General features: G+C 40.0%; 1 protein-coding gene across 2 annotated transcripts in view; it reads right to left on the minus strand.

The window, feature by feature from the left end:
* The window catches only part of LOC117956488 (CD209 antigen-like protein E), a 126,038-nt gene that overhangs the window by 33,050 nt on the left and 84,661 nt on the right, over nt 1-8,327 (minus strand). The window lies entirely within an intron of this gene.

Raw genomic sequence — 8,327 nt, forward strand, 5'->3', positions numbered from 1 at the left:
GAGAGAGAGAGAGAGAGAGAGAGAGAGAGAGAGAGAGAGAGAGAGAGAGCTCCTCAAAGGGTTGGTCACATGTTAAATGATGACTGACTGTAGCCTAAAATGCTTTTATAATACATTTGATTAAAATGTGGTGTATTTAGGCAAGTACAATTATATTTTATTTTCAGAAATATAATGAGTGTATTCTTTTATCTTCTCTCTTTATTTTTCTCAAAATATCACAACTCCTCCAAATCCCAGAGAACACAGATATATCAAGGACAAGGCTGAATGAACTGAGCTTTTAACAACACAGACAGGCTGACGCGTCACATTCACGCACACAACTTATTATCTTACACACACACCATACACTCCCCCCCCCCCCCCCCCCATCCCAAGTCCATGGGTTTATTAAATCATTTAAAATGAATTAATTCATGATTGAGGTTAATGTTCACATTTAAGGAGATTTCTTCCCAAACAAAAGACACACAATAGAGAAGGGAAGAGTAAATTATGCGTAGGCTACATGTGTGCTGAGTCAGATATAACTAGAAAAGTTGATCTACAGGAGAATAAATAGTTGAAAGCAGTACAGAGGGCTGAGAGTGTACTATTCAATAAGTTTTTTTTTTTTTAATTGTCCCCTATGTTTGCCATTTACATAAAGCTATTTTCAGCATGAAACTGATCCAGAAAAGGGTTAAAAAAAGGTTTTTGTTTTTTTCACGCCAAATGTTGGTGCTGTCTAACTTGCAGCTTGAAATTAGGTTTTAGTATGTATTAGTATTATCTCCCTATTTTCACTCTCTGCCTTCATTTTTAATCCACATTGTCTTATGTCCAAAGAAGTCTCAAACACGTACAATGTTAGTTACATTGCTTAGGCGAAGCTTCAGTGCAACAGATTTTGCATTGTGAATTTTTTAGTAATGGAATTATTTGAGTTACTCGAAGAATCGTTTCAGCCCTAGTCAGTAACGTGTCTGCTTCATGCTGTTTCCTGCAGACGTCCAGCAGGTGTCACTGGGTACAGATTCAGTTCCCCCTGAGCAGCAGGCCAGGGGCTCCAGTCTGGACCAGGAGGACAAAAAGCCCCCCCCCACACATTAAAGAGGAACAGAAGGACATGTGGAGCGGTCAGGAGGGAGAAGAGCTTCAAGGTCTGGACGAGGCTGGTATCAAGTTCCTGTTCACTTCGGTCCCTGTGAAGAGGGAAGAAGATGATGGAGAGGAAGCTCAGTCCTCTCAGCTTCATCAAAGACAAACTCAACACATGGAAACAGAAGCTGAGGTAGAGGACTGTGGAGGAGCAGAACCAGACAGGAATCCACACACATATTCAAAACCAGATACTGAGGTAGAGACTGGAGACTCTTCTGATCCTGAGACTGATGACAGTGCTTATTGGAAGGAGAGCAGCAAACCTCAGTCAGGTTTAAACTCTCCAAAAAATGATACAGTTCCAGTCAAGGATTCCAGATGTAGGGCTGGTGAGAAACCATTTAGCTGCTCTGAGTGTCAGAAAAGATTTGGCCGCAAGTGCCATCTGACGAGACACATGATAACTCATACAGGAGAAAAACTGTTCGGCTGCTCAGAGTGTGATAAAAGATTTTTGCGTAAGGACAGTCTGAAGTCCCACATGAGGACTCACACAGGAGAAACTAATTTCAGATGCTCAGTTTGTGGCAAAAGATTCCGCCTGAATGCGACTTTAAAGTCCCACATGATGACTCACACAGAAGAGAGACCTTTCGGCTGCTCAGTCTGTGAGAAATCCTTTAAACAGAGTGGAGATTTAAATAGACACATGAAAATTCACATAGGACAAAAAGAGTTCAGATGCTCAGTTTGAGAAAAACATTTTTTGCGTAAGGATCTGGAGTCACACATGAGGACTAACACAGGAGAAACTCCTTTCAGATGCTCTGTTTAAGGCAAAAGATTCTGCCTGGATGCGACTTTAAAGTTAGACATTAATACTCACGCAGGACAGAAACCTTTCAGCCAGCAGTTTATGGAAGAAGATGTGGCCAGAAAAACATCTGAGGATTCCCACAGGAGTAAAAAAAAATGTTTCGGTTTCTGGTCAAATTTTTCCTTGCAAGAACCATAACCACTAGCCATTTTCCACCCGTGTACTGTATGTGTTTGCTGTGTTCCGTCCTCCACCACGTGCACCACCCCACCGGGAGCGTCTGAGTAGTGGAGTGTATTGCTGTCCGACTCGCAGATGATGTTGTCTTTACTTGGGACTTTACAGTACCATCCCATATTTAATGAGCTAGTTTCTATCTACCTTCCTCGAAACACTCATTGGAGTTTAACGATTCCTGTGTAACTGATTTCAAAAACTCAATACTCTGATCAACCTGAGACTTAAACAGATGGATGATTGGAAGGACGTCTGGAACCTGGAACAGTCATAGTCCGTTGTTTGACACTTATTACTGAAAGAAATAGTTAAGCTGCTCTGGGTGTGTTTAACCCTTGTGTTGTCCCTTGTGTCATGGAGACTTGTTGATTTCATTCACAGGTTGTATTTGCCTACCGTTGTGCTTCGGGGTCCCCGAGGCCTTTTTCATTTAATGTCAACTGCCGTCCTGGCCTCGCCCTTTGGGTCTCGGAGACGCTTGTTTATTTTTATGCGATTAAATGTACGTACCACCACAATCCCACCTCGTCCTCTGGGGTCCCAAGGACCCCAGAGGACGAGATGAGGTTAGTGGGATACGCGTTCGACTGCAGGACGGGTCTCTGGGACCACGAGGACCAGGCCACACTAGCAGAAAAATACAATTGAATACAGGAGGGGCTCTGGGACCATTGAGTTGTCTTTAGGACTGGGTACCGAATGTAATGCTGACCAAATTGCCTCCAAATTATGGAAAAATGCCTCGTCATTTGATACCAAATTTCAATCTAACCGGTGTCAGTGAGCCAATAAGTAATAAGTAGTGTAAAATAGTAAGTAATGGTAGCACATAGCACGCAGCATGCTTTTACCAAGCGTAGCTGATGATGTCTGTGATTGGCTGTCTGACGTTACACATTGTAAAGACGATACGTTACACAGAGACGGCTCTCGTAGTAGGAGCTGCGAAATAAATACAAAGATTTGTGAGGTAATGTGTAATGTAAAGGTAATTTCTTTTTGTTTCATAAAAGTGGTAAAGAAAAAATTATCATTTAGGAACCGGTATCAAAGTCAGGGTATTGGTACTGGTATCAAAATGTTTTCAACGATGCCCAGCTCAATTTATTAGGTAAAAATTATTTTAGTTTGTCGTATGATGTAAGTGTTTCCGACTGTATCATCTGTTTTTGATCCTTCTGCATGTATTATCATGTCTGAAAGGGTACAACGTTAAGCAGAGAGTACCTGTACTTTTCCTATTGGCTAATGTGTAAAGTGTCCTGCTGGTATCATTAACTAACTCTGTGTAGTTGGCCCAGATTAAACTTAAAAAGGAAGGAAACTTTTGTATTTGTTATGAGAGATTATGGTTTTCTTTTTCTTCCTCTTTTGTTTGGAAGTGAATATAATAATCCATTCGAGCATTGATATTTTGTTTACTGATGTGTTTATCTGCTGATGAAGTTAATGTGTAGACAGATGGATCTTATGTTATCTGATAGTGTACTGTACTTGAAGGAGCCATTCATACATTATTTTATTAAAAAATATTCTCAGCATTTCTGCGTTTATTGGATCAAAACACCTGGCATTTGTAATGATTCTTAAGGTCTTAACATTTAAAAATTGAACTAAAGACAATTAGTTTTACACGCGACCCCTATCTCAAAACAGACAGAATGACAGAAATACAGCAGCTTCAAATAAGCCAAACTACAAAGAGCCATATGTAAGTGCATTTGTTTTAATTATTTAAAACTTCGAGGAGACGTCTTTTTAGCCTGCAGAAGACGAGGACGTCCATCTAAAAACAGGTGTGCACCTGTGTTCCAGGTTGATTACCGAAGCCTCAGAACTGTTCCCACTTACCTCTTTATTAATCTTTTTGAGATGACTCCTGCAAGGATATTGACATTTCCAGCGACCGTTTTAGCAAGATAAGAAAGAAGACACTGATCTCCCCACTACAGAGGAGACCTGTTGCGGTAAGCGTACCTGACTCATTTCCGTTTCCTGTGCTTGTTTGTTGGTAGCGTGTTGGTAGCTTGTTGCTGCTCACAAAATACTAATTCAATTTGTTAGTTTAGCAATTACAGCGGCTAACAGTTCGCTAAACACTTATTCTAATAGTAGTTCTGCCTAAGAACTCACAGTTCTCTACATGTTCAGTGACAACCGTTAAATCAGTTTTAGAACTCTTGGTAGCTAACGCTACAGCACTTTAGCTTTGCTGTTAGCGACTTTAGCTTAGCAGTTAGCCATATCTGGTTAAGTGATTGGAACTTGAGAAAAGTGTTGTGCATTAAACTACATTTTAACCGGAGCATAGGCATAAGCATTTGTTTTTCGTCTTTCAGTGACTTTCGTTAAATAACGCTTCCTTTGAACGCTTGGGAGCTAACGCTACCGTACTTTCGCTTAGCTGCCAGCAACTTTAGCTTAGCAGTTAGCCATGTTGTCTGTGTTGTTTTTTTGTCACTTTTTTATGTTTTTTTTTTTTTTTTTAATTTTAAATTTTGTAACAATTTATTTGACACTTTTTCCAATGTTTTTGATGGTTTTTTTTTTCTCACTTTTTCAAAAAAAAATTGTTGGTCACTTTTTCCGCGTTTAAAAAAATGTGTTTGATTTTTTTTCATGCTTTTTTTAGATTTTTTTCAACATTTGTCACTTTTTTCAATGTTGTTTCCAGTGTTGAGCACCCTGGTGTTGTCCTCCTGAGTCAAAAATGGACAGAAGGTGTTCACCACCTTACTAGATTTACTACTATTTGGAATTCATGGTCAATAACCCTCCTTTTTTATAGAATTATACCTGATATTTGAGTGTAAAAAAAAAGAACTGATGAATTATTTTGACTAATAGTTAAGATCAGAGGAATTAAAGTGATCAGTTGTATTTATAAAGAGCGTTGGAAGGAATCCATTTTTTGTGGTAATTTGGTTAAAAAGAAACTCATATTTCAGATATACATTTTTTAAAGGGGCAGATTTTACCCGAGGACAATGGGAGGGTTAAAAGTCTAATATAATACGTTGCCTAAATTATTATTTATTTTAAAAGTATCTGTTAATGTTATGTACCCTAGTAATTGTTTTCAATAAATAGTTCACATACTAGAGTACCTTTAGCCTCTGAACCAGTACCGTTACCTGGTGCTCGGTCTTGGTATTTCGGTACCTAACAAACTAACACTTGTAAAAACACATTTTGATTACAGTTAAAAAAAAAAACTCACAACTTCTCAGTTTAAACATTTTATGCTTTTTATATTAACAGAGACAGAACACAAGAGAAAATGTTACATGATAGTAAAATTATGCGCTGACACATATTGGACCTTCCATATTTTACCCACAAAGCATTATTAAAATAATTCATTTCAATAAAAACAAATTAAAGCTTTAGTGTGCAACTTTATATTAATGAGTGTCCGTTACATTTGTGGACAGCAACTTTGTGGAGGAGAGGTGGGGGCGGTGCGTGAAGCTCGCTTTATACCTAATATAAATTCACTACCATAGCCTTACGTGCACCTCTCAAAAAATGAGACGTACATAGGTCGCCCCCCCCCCCCCGACTCATTTCCTGGTTCTCCTTCTCCAAAAACATTAAGTCAAGGGGAGGGTTAACTCTTCCTGCTACAGATTTGCCACCATTGTCAGAAAAAACAGGGGAGACACTTTGTTTCTCTCACTATGACTCTAGAGTTGCTGCTAGCTCAAAAGACAAATCCCCGTCCCTCTCACTTTCTATAAACTTCAGTTCACTTACGTAGGCTACGGTGAAAGCTAGCAGAACCACAAATCAAGCCTGATCACGGAAGGCTTGTATCACGTGGACGCACCGACAGTGTTGTTGTCATTATTTAGAATTCCTCATGGCTGCGACAAACTGCGCACATTAGCTTTAAATGATATTTCCCAAACTTTCTATGTCTTCACTAATTTCATGAACACTCTGGGTCTTCCATGGACGTGGAGTCTGCAGTCTCTTCCTCAGTATCTGGTTGCTTAAGTCCATCTGGATCTGAGTTCCTGGCTGGTTCTGGTCCTCCACAGTCCTCTCCTCCAGCTGCAAGGGTTTCGTCCGTGTGGATTCTCATGTGACGAACTAGGGCTTCCCTATAAGAGAATCCTCTATTGCACTCGGAGCAGATAAAAGGTTTCTCTCCTGTGTGAATTATCATGTGCTTACGTAAATATCTTTTATTTGAATAAAACTTTTCACAGACTGAACATCTGAAATGTTTTTCTCCTGTATGACTCCGCATGTGCTCTGTCAGATTTGACTTCTTCATAAATCTTTTAACACAAAGTGAACAATTGTACGGTTTTTCTCCTGTGTGGGTTCTCATGTGTGTCGTCAAACTTCCATTCTGTGTAAAACATTTCTTACAGATTGAACAACTAAATGGTTTTTCTCCTGTATGAGTTCTCATGTGATTCTTCAAATTTGACATGAAAAAAAATCCTTTCCCACAGTCTGAGCAACTGAAAGGGGGGTCTTCTGTGTGGATCCTCATGTGGCGCTCTAAAAGTCCACTCCATGCAAAACATTTCTTACAGACTGAGCAACTGAATGGTGTTTCTGCTGCGTGAGTCATCATGTGTTTTTTTAGACTTGACCTGCTTATAAATCCTTTATCACAAAGGGAACAATTGTGAGGTTTTTCTCCTGTGTGGATTCTCATGTGAGTCTTCAAACTGTCCCTCCGTGTAAAGAATTTCTTACAGACTGAGCAGCTGAATGTTTTTTCTCCTGTATGGATTCTCATGTGTGCATGTAAACCTCCACTCTGTTTAAAAGAGCTCTTACACACTGAGCAACTGAATGGTTTCTCTCCTGTGTGGATTCTAATGTGGTCCTCCAGATGTCTCCTTTTCCTAAATCGTTTCCCACACTCAGAGCAGCTAAATTTTTTCTTAGCGGGACTTCATCTGGAATCACTGACAGCAACGTCACCATTTTTCAGAGGGTTTAAACCTGACTGATGTTCCCTGGTCTCGTCCCAATCACTAGCCTCAGGTTCAGAGTGGAAAGCCTGGTGATGAGCAGCCGGTTGTAAAATATGTTCTGGATGTACGTGCCTGTCAGGTTCTGCTCCTCTACAGTCCTTTCGATCAGGTTCTATTTCCATTTGTTCAGTTTGTCTTTGATGAAGCTGTGAGGACTGAGCTTCCTCTCCATCTTCTTCCCTCTTCACAGAGACAGAAGTGAACAGGAACTTGATATCAGCCTCCTCCAGCCCTTGAAGCTGTTCTTCCTCCTGCTCCTCTTTAATGTGTGGGGGGGGCTCTTGCTCCTGCTGGTCCACAATGGAGCTCCACTCCTGCTGCTCAGGGGGAACCTCTTGTTTAATCACCAACACCTGCTGGACGTCTACAGGTAGCACTGAAACACAGAAAGGAAAACTGATGTCATGCTGTTTAGGTATGCAATGCTGAGTTTATGCTACCAGCTGAAATAACGGGAGAGCGGATCGGTCCAATAAATTCCCCCCCGCTGACCATGGCTAAAATACCCCCATGTTGAGAGGGCAGACTCATGAACGTGCCTCACATTGCCTAACAACTTGTACCCCTGATTTTTCAGCCTTTATTTGTTTATAGTTAGTCTGCCAAATTACCTGTTAGCAGCTCCTGTTTGCAGTGTACCCATGAATGGGAAGTAGAGGTGTCAATATGCGTGATACATGTTAGTTGCTGGGCAACTTCACAGTTTACTATTTTAAAAAGTGCTTCTTTTTACCACTGACCGGCTCAGATTATTATTCTTAGTGTCTTACAACATTATGGAAAGGATTTAAAAGGAGGTTCACTTTTCTGTTAACCCTCATGTCCTTGGGTTAAATTGTAATCCTTGGGTTAAATGTTCTTTTTTATTCCCCAAAATAACACGATTGACTCCACACAACGCTCTTTGGCAAGTACAAATCTTTACTTTCATTAATTTTGGGGTGTCTTATTAAATTTTTTATAGCATCTGAAAACAAATTGAAGTGTTTTTGAAATAGTATTGAGTAAAACTTGACATATTCCAGTCTGTGATTATCATCAACATCCATTCCTTTAATTTTAATTGAGGGTTAAAGAGTAGTCCTTGTAGACGAACATGAACCAGCCCCGAAATAACCATCACCAAACCCACCAGACTCCATGTAAATAATCACTACTTTTAGCGTGTATAGAGCAGCATATCTCCA

This window comes from Etheostoma cragini, chromosome 14 (assembly GCF_013103735.1).
Source record: "Etheostoma cragini isolate CJK2018 chromosome 14, CSU_Ecrag_1.0, whole genome shotgun sequence".
NCBI classification, from domain to species: Eukaryota; Metazoa; Chordata; class Actinopteri; order Perciformes; family Percidae; genus Etheostoma; species Etheostoma cragini.